This window comes from Eutrema salsugineum, unplaced genomic scaffold (genome assembly GCF_000478725.1).
Source record: "Eutrema salsugineum unplaced genomic scaffold, Eutsalg1_0 scaffold_6, whole genome shotgun sequence".
Lineage (NCBI taxonomy): Eukaryota > Viridiplantae > Streptophyta > Magnoliopsida > Brassicales > Brassicaceae > Eutrema > Eutrema salsugineum.
In genome coordinates, this window is record NW_006256547.1 from 13385260 (window position 1) to 13395030 (window position 9771).

At 41.4% G+C, this 9771-nt stretch overlaps 2 non-coding genes across 2 annotated transcripts; one reads left to right on the forward strand and one right to left on the reverse strand.

Annotated features, from left to right (window-relative positions):
* On the forward strand, positions 1-107 carry LOC112083699. The gene has a single exon (XR_002897835.1). It is a non-coding gene; the product is annotated as a small nucleolar RNA R71 (small nucleolar RNA).
* A 9318-nt stretch (positions 108-9425) lies between these two features.
* On the reverse strand, positions 9426-9532 carry LOC112083807. Its single transcript, XR_002897935.1, has one exon. It is a non-coding gene; the product is annotated as a small nucleolar RNA R71 (small nucleolar RNA).
* Positions 9533-9771: the final 239 nt, after the last annotated feature.

Genomic DNA, 9771 nt, shown 5'->3' on the forward strand with positions numbered 1-9771 from the left:
AAGCCATGATGTGGACACTTATTTGTGTAGCTTCTAAACCTGTCCAAAGCTTCTCCAAAGGTCTCATTAGAATGTTGAGTGAAGCTGGAAATCTGGTTCCTTAGCTTTGCAGTCCTTGAGCTTGAGAAGAACTTGGATAGAAAGGCAATCTTGCATTGCTCCCATGTGTGGATGGATCCTCTTGGGAGGTTCTTTTCCCACTGATGTGCCTTATCTCCAAGGCTGAATGGGAACAATCTCAGTTTGAAGCCGTCTTCAGATACCCCATTGAGCTTAGTGAGATCACAAACTCTGTCAAACTGATCCAGATGCTCCAAGGGATCATCCATAGGTAAGCCATGGAACTTCTGATTCTGAACCATATTGATCAAAGAGGCCTTCACCTCAAAGTTGTTGTTTTGGACAGGAGGTGGCCTGATTCCTGCTCCATACTGGTGTGCATAAGCTCGGTCATTTTCACGAACAAAGACTGGTTGGGGCTGATGATGTATGGGTGGGTTTGGGTGGGGCTGTGGTTGGTTAACTTGAGGTAGGTCTTGGTTCTGGTTACCATGAGCGTGTCCCTGATGGACCTGAGCCTGTTGAGTCTGAATTCCAATCCCATTACCAGCTCTTTTACCGTGATCAGCTTCTTGAGCCTGATGCTCATTCCCAACTTGCTGATTCATTCCTAACCTCTCCAAGTGAACAGATTTTTCTCTTTGTCTTCTGGCTTGGCTTCTTGTGATCATAAACCTGAAAACAAAGACAGTGCTTGAAACGTGATCAGTAAAACAAAAGAAACTTGATCTCAAAAACTATATTAGAAACTAATGCTAACAATCCCCACACAATATGGCAACGGCGCCAATTGATAACTTAAGTTTTTACGGCCTTAATAAGGGTTATCAATCTCCTTGTCAAAGTAGTATAAGGGGTGTCAATCCATATGTGTGGTAGTTAGGCACTAGTTTATGTGATAAGTTCTTAAGTCAAGTGATCAAAGATGAGTTTTGGTGTGAACAAAGTAACAAGAAAGCATAAAACAAGAAACAAACAAGCTAGGATTAATGAACTAAGCAAGCAAACAAAACAAGATGATGGTGATTAAGCAAATGATAAAAGCTAAACCTCTAGATGTGATCATTGATTAGGATGCTTTAGATATTGAATCATGATGCTAAGAACATAATGCAACACTTGCTACTCTTTAGTCTAGGCTTCTTAATCAGATTAATTCATTCCCATGACAATAATCCCTTTGCAAATCACTTAATCAAGTCGAACAACCATTAGATATAATCAAGCAATCAGCAAGCATAATACATCAAGCCTAATAAGTGACCAAACAATCTCTCAACCAAGAAGACTGAATCTTATATAGAAAGACATAACAAGCAATCACATGATCTCAAACATTTCAACTTAGAACTCTAATCTAGACTAATCCTCTCATGAAGGCATTAATCTCTACACTAATCCACTTTCAAACCAAATCATCATTTGTGAAATATGAATCAATGAGCATTAAGAAACAGTTCTAATATGTCATTCATGTATTTAACAAATCATTCCCATGATGAAAAAGGCATAAACCCTTAAGTTAGCTCATTCAGGCATTTCATCAAACACCTTGTGGGTGGAGAAATGCCTAAGTTCTAGATCAAGCTTATAATGAGAGATCTAGCATTAAGAGCAGCTAACTAAGGAAATGAAATGAGAATCTAGACCCTAAACATCACAAATCAATCATCTAAGCACCCTAATCTACACACTTAGAAGTTTAAAAGATGACTACTCACTAATTATGAAAAACACATCTAATCTTTTGCAAGAGATGATGTTAATCATGATTAGAAGCAGAAATAAGATGATGAGATGATGAGAAACAGCTTTGGAATGATCAAATCCCTTAGATATCTCTTAATCAAACTCGTTTTTACACTAAAAAGGAAAGAGAAACAAGAGAAAACAAAGCTTAAGTCTTGGAAAAAACCCTAAAAAGCATATATAGTGTCTCTTGCGGACCGGGTCAGCCCAGGACAAACTGGGTCCTGACCCGGCTTTGATGGATATTGGTGTGGTTTGCCATGGTGAGATGATGCTTGGACAGTGATGTGATACTGAGCAGCATCAAGAAAGGAGAGCTTGAACCAGAGCATGGAACTAAGGATCAGCTTGTAGCCGAGAGATATTGGTCTAAAACCAAAGGAGCTAAGGCTAATAAGCTCAAGGAAGGCATTGGCGAGATACCTACTTATCTATGGAACAAAGAAGATCGCTTAAGCCAGGCTGGAGAAGATGGATTACAAACCACACTAGTTTTGATTCAGGCTCAAGTAGATCAACAATTGGGTAAGTGGCCCAGTTGTACTCTTTTTCCCTTACTCTTTATGGAAGCTATGATGGCTCGGTTTGAGCAACTGATGAAAACTCAAGCAGAAGAACTACATCAGCGAATTGATCAGCTACAAGGAGAACCTAATCCGAGGGGGATTCATGACAGAAATACGAAATGGAGTTCATGTCCAGCAGAGACAGCCTAGAAATAATGTTGGTGATGATAATTCTTCACAAGGCAGTCCAAGACGTGGAAGAGGAGTAAGAGAACGTGTTGATGATGACATGAGAGGCATGAAACTGAAAGTTCCTCCTTTTCATGGCAAGAATGATCCAGACGCTTATCTGGAATGGGAGAAGAAGATCGAGATGATCTATGATTGTCAAGAGTATTCAGATCTCAAGATGGAAAAGCTAGCTGCTACAGAGTTTTATGGTTATGCCATAAACTGGTGGGATCAGATCACAACAAGTCGCAAACGCAATAGAGAGCCGCCAGTTGATACTTGGGATGAGTTGAAAGCACTCATGAGGAAGCGATTTGTCCCTAGTCATTATCATCGGAGCTACACCAGAGACTTAGGCGCTTGACTCAAGGAAACAGCAGTGTGGAAGATTATTTTCAAGAAATGGAATCTCTGATGACCAAGGCTGGTATTGAAGAAGATGAAGAAGCAACCATCGCTAGGTTCTTGACTGGGTTAAACCGAGAAGTTCAAGACAGAGTGGAGATGCAAAGCTATGCTGATCTAGAGGAGATATATCACAAAGCCATTCTAGTCGAACAACAGCTCAAGAGGAGAGGATCTCGATCAACTTTTGGAGTTAGCTCATCTACGGCTAAACCAAGTCTTGCTAAAGAAGAAAAACCAAGTGCTGAGCCGGTGGTGTCCGCTAAATCATTCCCTGCTAAATCAGACTTCAAGGTCAAAACTGAAGCATCAACTACTAGAGCTCGTGAGATAGTCTGCTTCAAGTGTCAAGGAAGAGGACACATCGCTAGTGAATGTCCTAACAAGAGAGTTCTGATTCTCTTGGACAATGGTGAGTACGAATCAGCAGATGAAAAAGAAATCTCAGATTCAGTGGAAGAGCATGAGGAGTATGCTGCTACAGGAGATCTTTTGATGATGAAAAAGATTCTAAACGTGCAAGCTAAGGCAGAGGAGGAAGCACAAAGACAGAACCTGTTTCACACAAGATGTCATGTGCAAGGCAAGGTGTGCAATCTCATCATCGATGGAGGAAGCTGCACCAATGTAGCAAGTGAATACATGGTTAATAAGCTTGGCGTGACCGTGAAGAAGCATCCAAAGCCTTACAATCTGCATTGGCTCAATGATAAAGGTGAAATGCGAGTTAATAGCCAAGTATCGGTTTCTCTAACCCTTGAAAAGTATGAGGACGAAATTCTGTGAGATGTTCTACCTATGGAGGCAAGTCACATCCTGTTGGGAAGGCCATGGCAGTATGATAGACAAGTGACTCATGATGGCTCCACCAACAAGTATTCTTTTGAGTTCAAAGGCAGGAAGCACATTCTTGTTCCAATGACACCTTTCGAGATTTATCAAGATCAAAAGAAGAAAGGAAAACAGGCTGAGAACAACACTTACAAGCAATCCAACTTACTTGCCAAATCTGGTAATATCCAAAGAACTCTTCTCTCTCAATCATCTAGTCTTAAGTCTGCTTATAAAGAAACTCTTTTGAGTTTATCTAATGTTGCACCGGAGCTGCCGTGTGGAAGATCTTTTGTTTTGCAGAATTATAAGGATGATTTTCTTAGGCCAACTGAACCTTTAAAAGATAATAGCTGGAACAGAATTCAGTTTGGACAAATAGATTGCATATTTCCTATGAAAAACCCATCTGAAGGCCTTATCTTCACCAAAAAGAGCCTTAAGCAAAAGGAGCTTCTAAACAATCAAACCACCACTGAAAGAGGAGCTCAAAACGAACAAGGAAAAGGGATGAGGGCTGGAGGACGTGTGGAACTTGAACACTCTGACCTCAAGGATGCTAGGAAGCATGGAACACCTCAAACTCCAATAAAGATCACTGCCGAAACATACTTGCAAGGTAAGCATTATCCGAATTCAAGTTCTAATGGTTCTAACTTAGCTTTGTTCTTCGCAGATGGTCCTGATTTGAGGAATCCCTTTCAACTGGGGGAGGATGATGTGATACTGAGCAGCATCAAGAAAGGAGGGCTTGAACCAGAGCATGGAGCTAAGGATCAGCTTGTAGCCGAGAGATATTGGTCTAAAAACAAAGGAGCTAAGGCTAATAGGCTCAAGGAAGGCATTGGCGAGATACCTACTTATCTATGGAACAAAGAAGATCGCTTGAGCCAGGCTGGAGAAGATGGATTACAAACCACATGTTCATGCATGTTCTTCAAGTGTTCATCAAAGTCTTAACCCAGCACATGACCCCCTGGTGTGTGACCCTCGGTGTGGTGCTTCTTCAGATGCCAAGGGGTGGCTCCAGCAACCCAGAAAGTGCGGGTCAGTACCCAGTTTGTCCTGGGCTGACCCGGCCCACACCCTTTTATATAAATAGTTTTTAGAGACTAAAACCCTAGTTATCCATTATCTTATCCTCTAATCTGCTTTCTTTTTGTTTTCTCTCTGCTTCTTAGTGTAAAAACGAGTTTGATCAAGAGATATCTAGCAGATTTAATCATCTTAAAGCTGTTTCTTATCATTTCATCATCTGATCTCAACTTCTAATCATGATTAACATCACCTCTTGCAAAGGAAATGGTGTGTTAATCATGATTAGTGAGTAGTTATCTTTTAAGCTTCTAGGTGTATAGATTAGGGTGCTTAGATGATCGGTTTATGATGTTTAGGTTCTAGATTCTCATCTCCTTTCCTTTGCTAGCTGCTGTTAATGCTAGATCTTTGCACATCACTCTGATCTAGACCTTAGTCATTTCTCCACCCACAAGGTGTTTGATGAAATGTCTGAATGAGCTAAGCTAAGGGTTTATGCCTTTTTCATCATGGGAATGATTTGTTAAACGCATGAATGACATATTAGAACTGTTTCTTAATGCTCACTGATTCATATTTCACAAATGATGATTTGGTTTGAAAGTGGATTAGTGTAGAGATTAATGCCTTCATGAGAGGATTAGTCTAGATTTGAGTTCTAAGTTAATTGGTTTTGAGATCATGTGATTGCTTGTTGCTGCTTTCTGTGTAAGATTCGGTCTCTTTGAAATAGAAACCGTTTGGTCATTATTAGACTTGATACTTTATGCTTGTTGATTGCTTGATCTTGCTTAAGGTGAATTAATCTTGATTAAGTGGTTTGCAAAGAGATTATTGTCATGGGAATGAATTAATCTGCTTTTGAAGTCTAGACTAAAGAGTAACAAGCATTGCATTTTGTTCTTAGCATCATGAATTGATATCTAAAGCACCCTAATCAATGATCACATCTAGAGGTTTAGCTTTTATCATTTGTTTAATCACCATCATCTTGTTTAGCTTGCTTTGTTTACTTCCTTATCATTGCTTCTTTGTTTCTTTTTTATATTTTCACTTGTTACTTGTTACCAAACTGTCTTTGATTAGCTTGACTTAAGAACTTATCTTATAAACTAGTGCCTAACTACCACACATATGGATTGACACCCCTTATACTACTTTGACAAGGGGATTGATAACCCTACCAAGAGTGAAAACTCTTAGTTATCAAACCTCTCGACCAAAACACGTACCGCTGTTCAAGTTTCTCGGCCAAAAACTCTGGGTGCAGATACAACTCCAAAATCGCGTCACCGGAAGATCTTGCCAGCCGATTCAGCTTACAGGGTCTTCAGCAAAGTTGGAGATAATCGAGTCAAAAACCCAGGACAGTAAGAATCAGGGCATTTGGAGCACTGATCTGAAAGATACAGTCACCGGAAGACAGACCAATCTCGCATCCATTTCGGAGCAATCCGATACGCCTGAAAGATCACCTGTCCGGGGAACCTTCTGGTCCGATTCAGTTGTCGGGTGCTTCATCAAAGTTGGAGCAAATTGGATCATGGTTCCATAGAAAGTAGAATGATAGGATTTGGAGGCGTGAGCTAAGGTTAGGCTCACCGGAAGGCACACCTGTCTCGCTACCGTTTTGGACCGACCCGATGAGCTCTGAAGATTGCGAAGGACGATGCACTTCCAGACCGATTCAGTCTACAGAGCCGTCATCAATATTCGAGATATTGGAGTCCTATTTCCAGAAAGTTTGAGATCATTCAATTCGGAGCTATGAGCAAGAATATAACGTTTCCGGAATAGACGCATGTCTGGAAGCCTCTTTCTGACCGTGTCAATGCACTGCGCAAATGAGCCCTCAGGGGAACCTTCCACTTCCCAAGCGCTGAGGGATCCTTCACCAAAGTTTGAGATGTTTGAGTTCCCTTTCCACTGCAGCTGGAATCAAGCCGTTCGGATCTATATTCTGGGAGTTACTCTCCCCCGAATGTGAAGTGGTCCGAGGTGACCTGAAGCCTGCGAGATATGTCTTGCGACTTGGTTAACTCGCAATGCCTGGAGATTAATGTCTGGGGATTGAGCTGTGTGTTGAGATGTGCGAGTAAGGTAACACTGGGTAAGGTCAAAAGTTCCCGAGCAAGAAAAATACTAAGTCCACAAGCGTGCGACTTGAGCATGCGAGTTGGCCAAGCTGTGAATTGAGCCGCATGAAGACTCACAATTTACACCGACTTGAGCATGCGACTTGGGAGTAACGAAGACCGTCCCGCACATATTTCTGAAGCTCTGTGCTACATGGTTGTGCGAGCTAGGGAGCAAAGGGAACTGAGCCGCATGAAGACTCGCAATTTACACCGAGAGAGGAGTGCGTCCTGGCTTACATGATTCTATCTTGCTGAAGCTTCTTTCTAGGCCTGTGCGAGTTAGGCATGCGACTTGGGACTAAAGGATGACCAACTCGCACACATATTCTCCCCAGATTTCGTCTTGGTCATGCGGGTTGAAGAAAAGGAAGACTGAATCGCACGAAGACTCGCAGAACACACCTAGATGGGCATGCGGCTGAGACTGAATGACTTAAGGCTCACAAGACTGCTTCTTTGGCTGTGCGACTTGGACATGCGACTTGGGAAGGTCCTGACCAACTCGCACACTCGTCATTTTACCCATTAAAGCCGGGTCAGGACCCAGTTTGTTCCGGGCGGACCCAGTTTGTTCCGGGCTGACCCGGTTCGTTTTAAGACCTATATATAGTTTTTTAGGGTTTTACCCCAAGGACTTAAGCTTTATCTCGTTTGTTTCTTGCCTCTTTTGTGAAAGACTCCCTTTATAGAAGAGTAATATCGATTTTAAGGGTTCTAATCAAGAGAGTTTGAGAGATCTGTGAGTTTAAAGCTGCAAATCCATCATTATCAATCTTCTCCATCTCCATTTCTCATCATTAATCATGCTAATCTTCTCAAATTGCAAAGGTTTAAGAGAGATTAGTATAATTAGTGAGTAATCTCGATATTAAGGTCTTAGATATGTAGATAGAGTGCTTAGGTGCTAGATTAGTGAGCTTAGGGATTAGATCATTCATATTCCATTCTCTACAACCTGTTCTCTATGCTAGATCCATACACATCATATGTGGTCTAGATTCTGGGCATTTCATGCACCAAAAGTGTTTGATGAAATGCCTGAACCAAGGTTCTTAGAGTTTTAAGTATTTTTCATCATGGGAATGATTGTTTATATTGTTAAATGACAGATTAAACTGGTTCTGAATGCTTGTTAACTCATGTTTCACTAATGATGATTAGGTTAGAAACTGTTTTAGCATAGAAGTTAATGCCTTCATGAGAGGATTAGCGTAGTTAATGATGTTTATGTTGAATGGTTTGCTTGATCATATGATTCATTAGCTCATTAGTTTAGTACCAAAGGCACCCTTATCCACTATCATGTCTAAGACCTTTCTCATCATCATACATACATTCTCATCTCATTTAGCTTACTTACTTGCTTGTTTAAGTTGATCATTAGCTTTAATTCTTATTTTAAGCTTGTTTAGTGGATGTAACATCAAAACCTCACTCATTTGGCTTGAATTAAGAAGTGATCCTGCATCTTAGTGTCTAAACATGATGGATTGATATCCTTTGTACTGCAAAGTGACAAAAGGGATTGATAACCCCTCATTTAGAGCCTTGAAAACTCTAGTTATCAGTTGGCGCCGTTGCCAAAGTGTGATAGCATTAAGATTGTGTCATTTCTTGAGATCAAGCATTTTCTTTTGTGTTTTCTAATTTCTTTCAAGTTCTGGTTGTGAGTTTCAGGTGCATGAACACCAGGTCCAGATCAAGAAGCTGTGGTCCACCTTTCCCCTTAAACGACAACATTAATCTTTTGGTTCCAAGAAGGAGAAGGGATAGGCGTGGAAGACAGACTCATCAGGCTGATATGGAAGATCAGAGACAGCATGTGGTTGACATAGAGCCGCAGGTTCAAGAGGGGCAACAGGCTCAGGTGCAGCAGGGTAATGGAATTGGTATTGCTGCTGGTAATGGAGTTGGTAATACAGCTCGTCAAGGGTTCCATCAGGAAAATGTTCAGCAGGAACAGGAGCATCAACAGCAAGCTTATGTCCACCAGGGACAAGCTCCAGCTCATCAGCAAAGGCACCACGCCAATGTACAGCAAAGACAACAGGTGCACCACCAACAGTCCTTCCAAAACCAACAAAGGAGATATGAGCAGCCAAAGGTCTATGTTGGAGAGAATGACAGGGCCAATGCTCATCAGTATGGAGATGGAATTCAAGCACCACCTGTGCAAAACAACAATTTTGAAGTCAAGGCATCTTTGCTGAATGTGGTCCAAAACTCCAAGTTCCATGGATTGGCAATGGAAGATCCTTTGGAACACTTGGACCAATTTGATAAGGTTTGTGACTTGACCAAGATAAATGGAGTATCTGAGGACTGTTTCAAGCTCAGATTATTCCCCTTCAGTCTTGGTGACAAAGCTCACCAATGGGAGAAGAACCTCCCAAGAGGCTCCATTCAGACCTGGGAGCAATGCAAGCAGGCATTTCTGTCTAAGTTCTTCTCAACCTCCAGAACAGCTAAACTGAGAAACCAAATCTCTAGCTTCACTCAACATAGCAATGAGAGTTTTTGTGAAGCATATGAGAGATTCAGGAGCTACACCAACCAGTGCCCACACCATGGGTTTAGTAAGGCTTCTCTTCTCAGCACACTTTATAGAGGAGCTCTTCCCAAAATTAGGAACCAGCTGGACACTGCATCCAATGGAAACTTTCTGGGAAAGGAGATCCATGCTGCTTTAGAGCTGGTTGAGAACTTAGCAATGAGCAATAATACATATGGAGAAGACTTTGATAGAGCCAATAGGAATGAGAGTTCAAGGAGGGATCAAAGGTACGAGAAGGACTTTAAAACACTTGAAAACA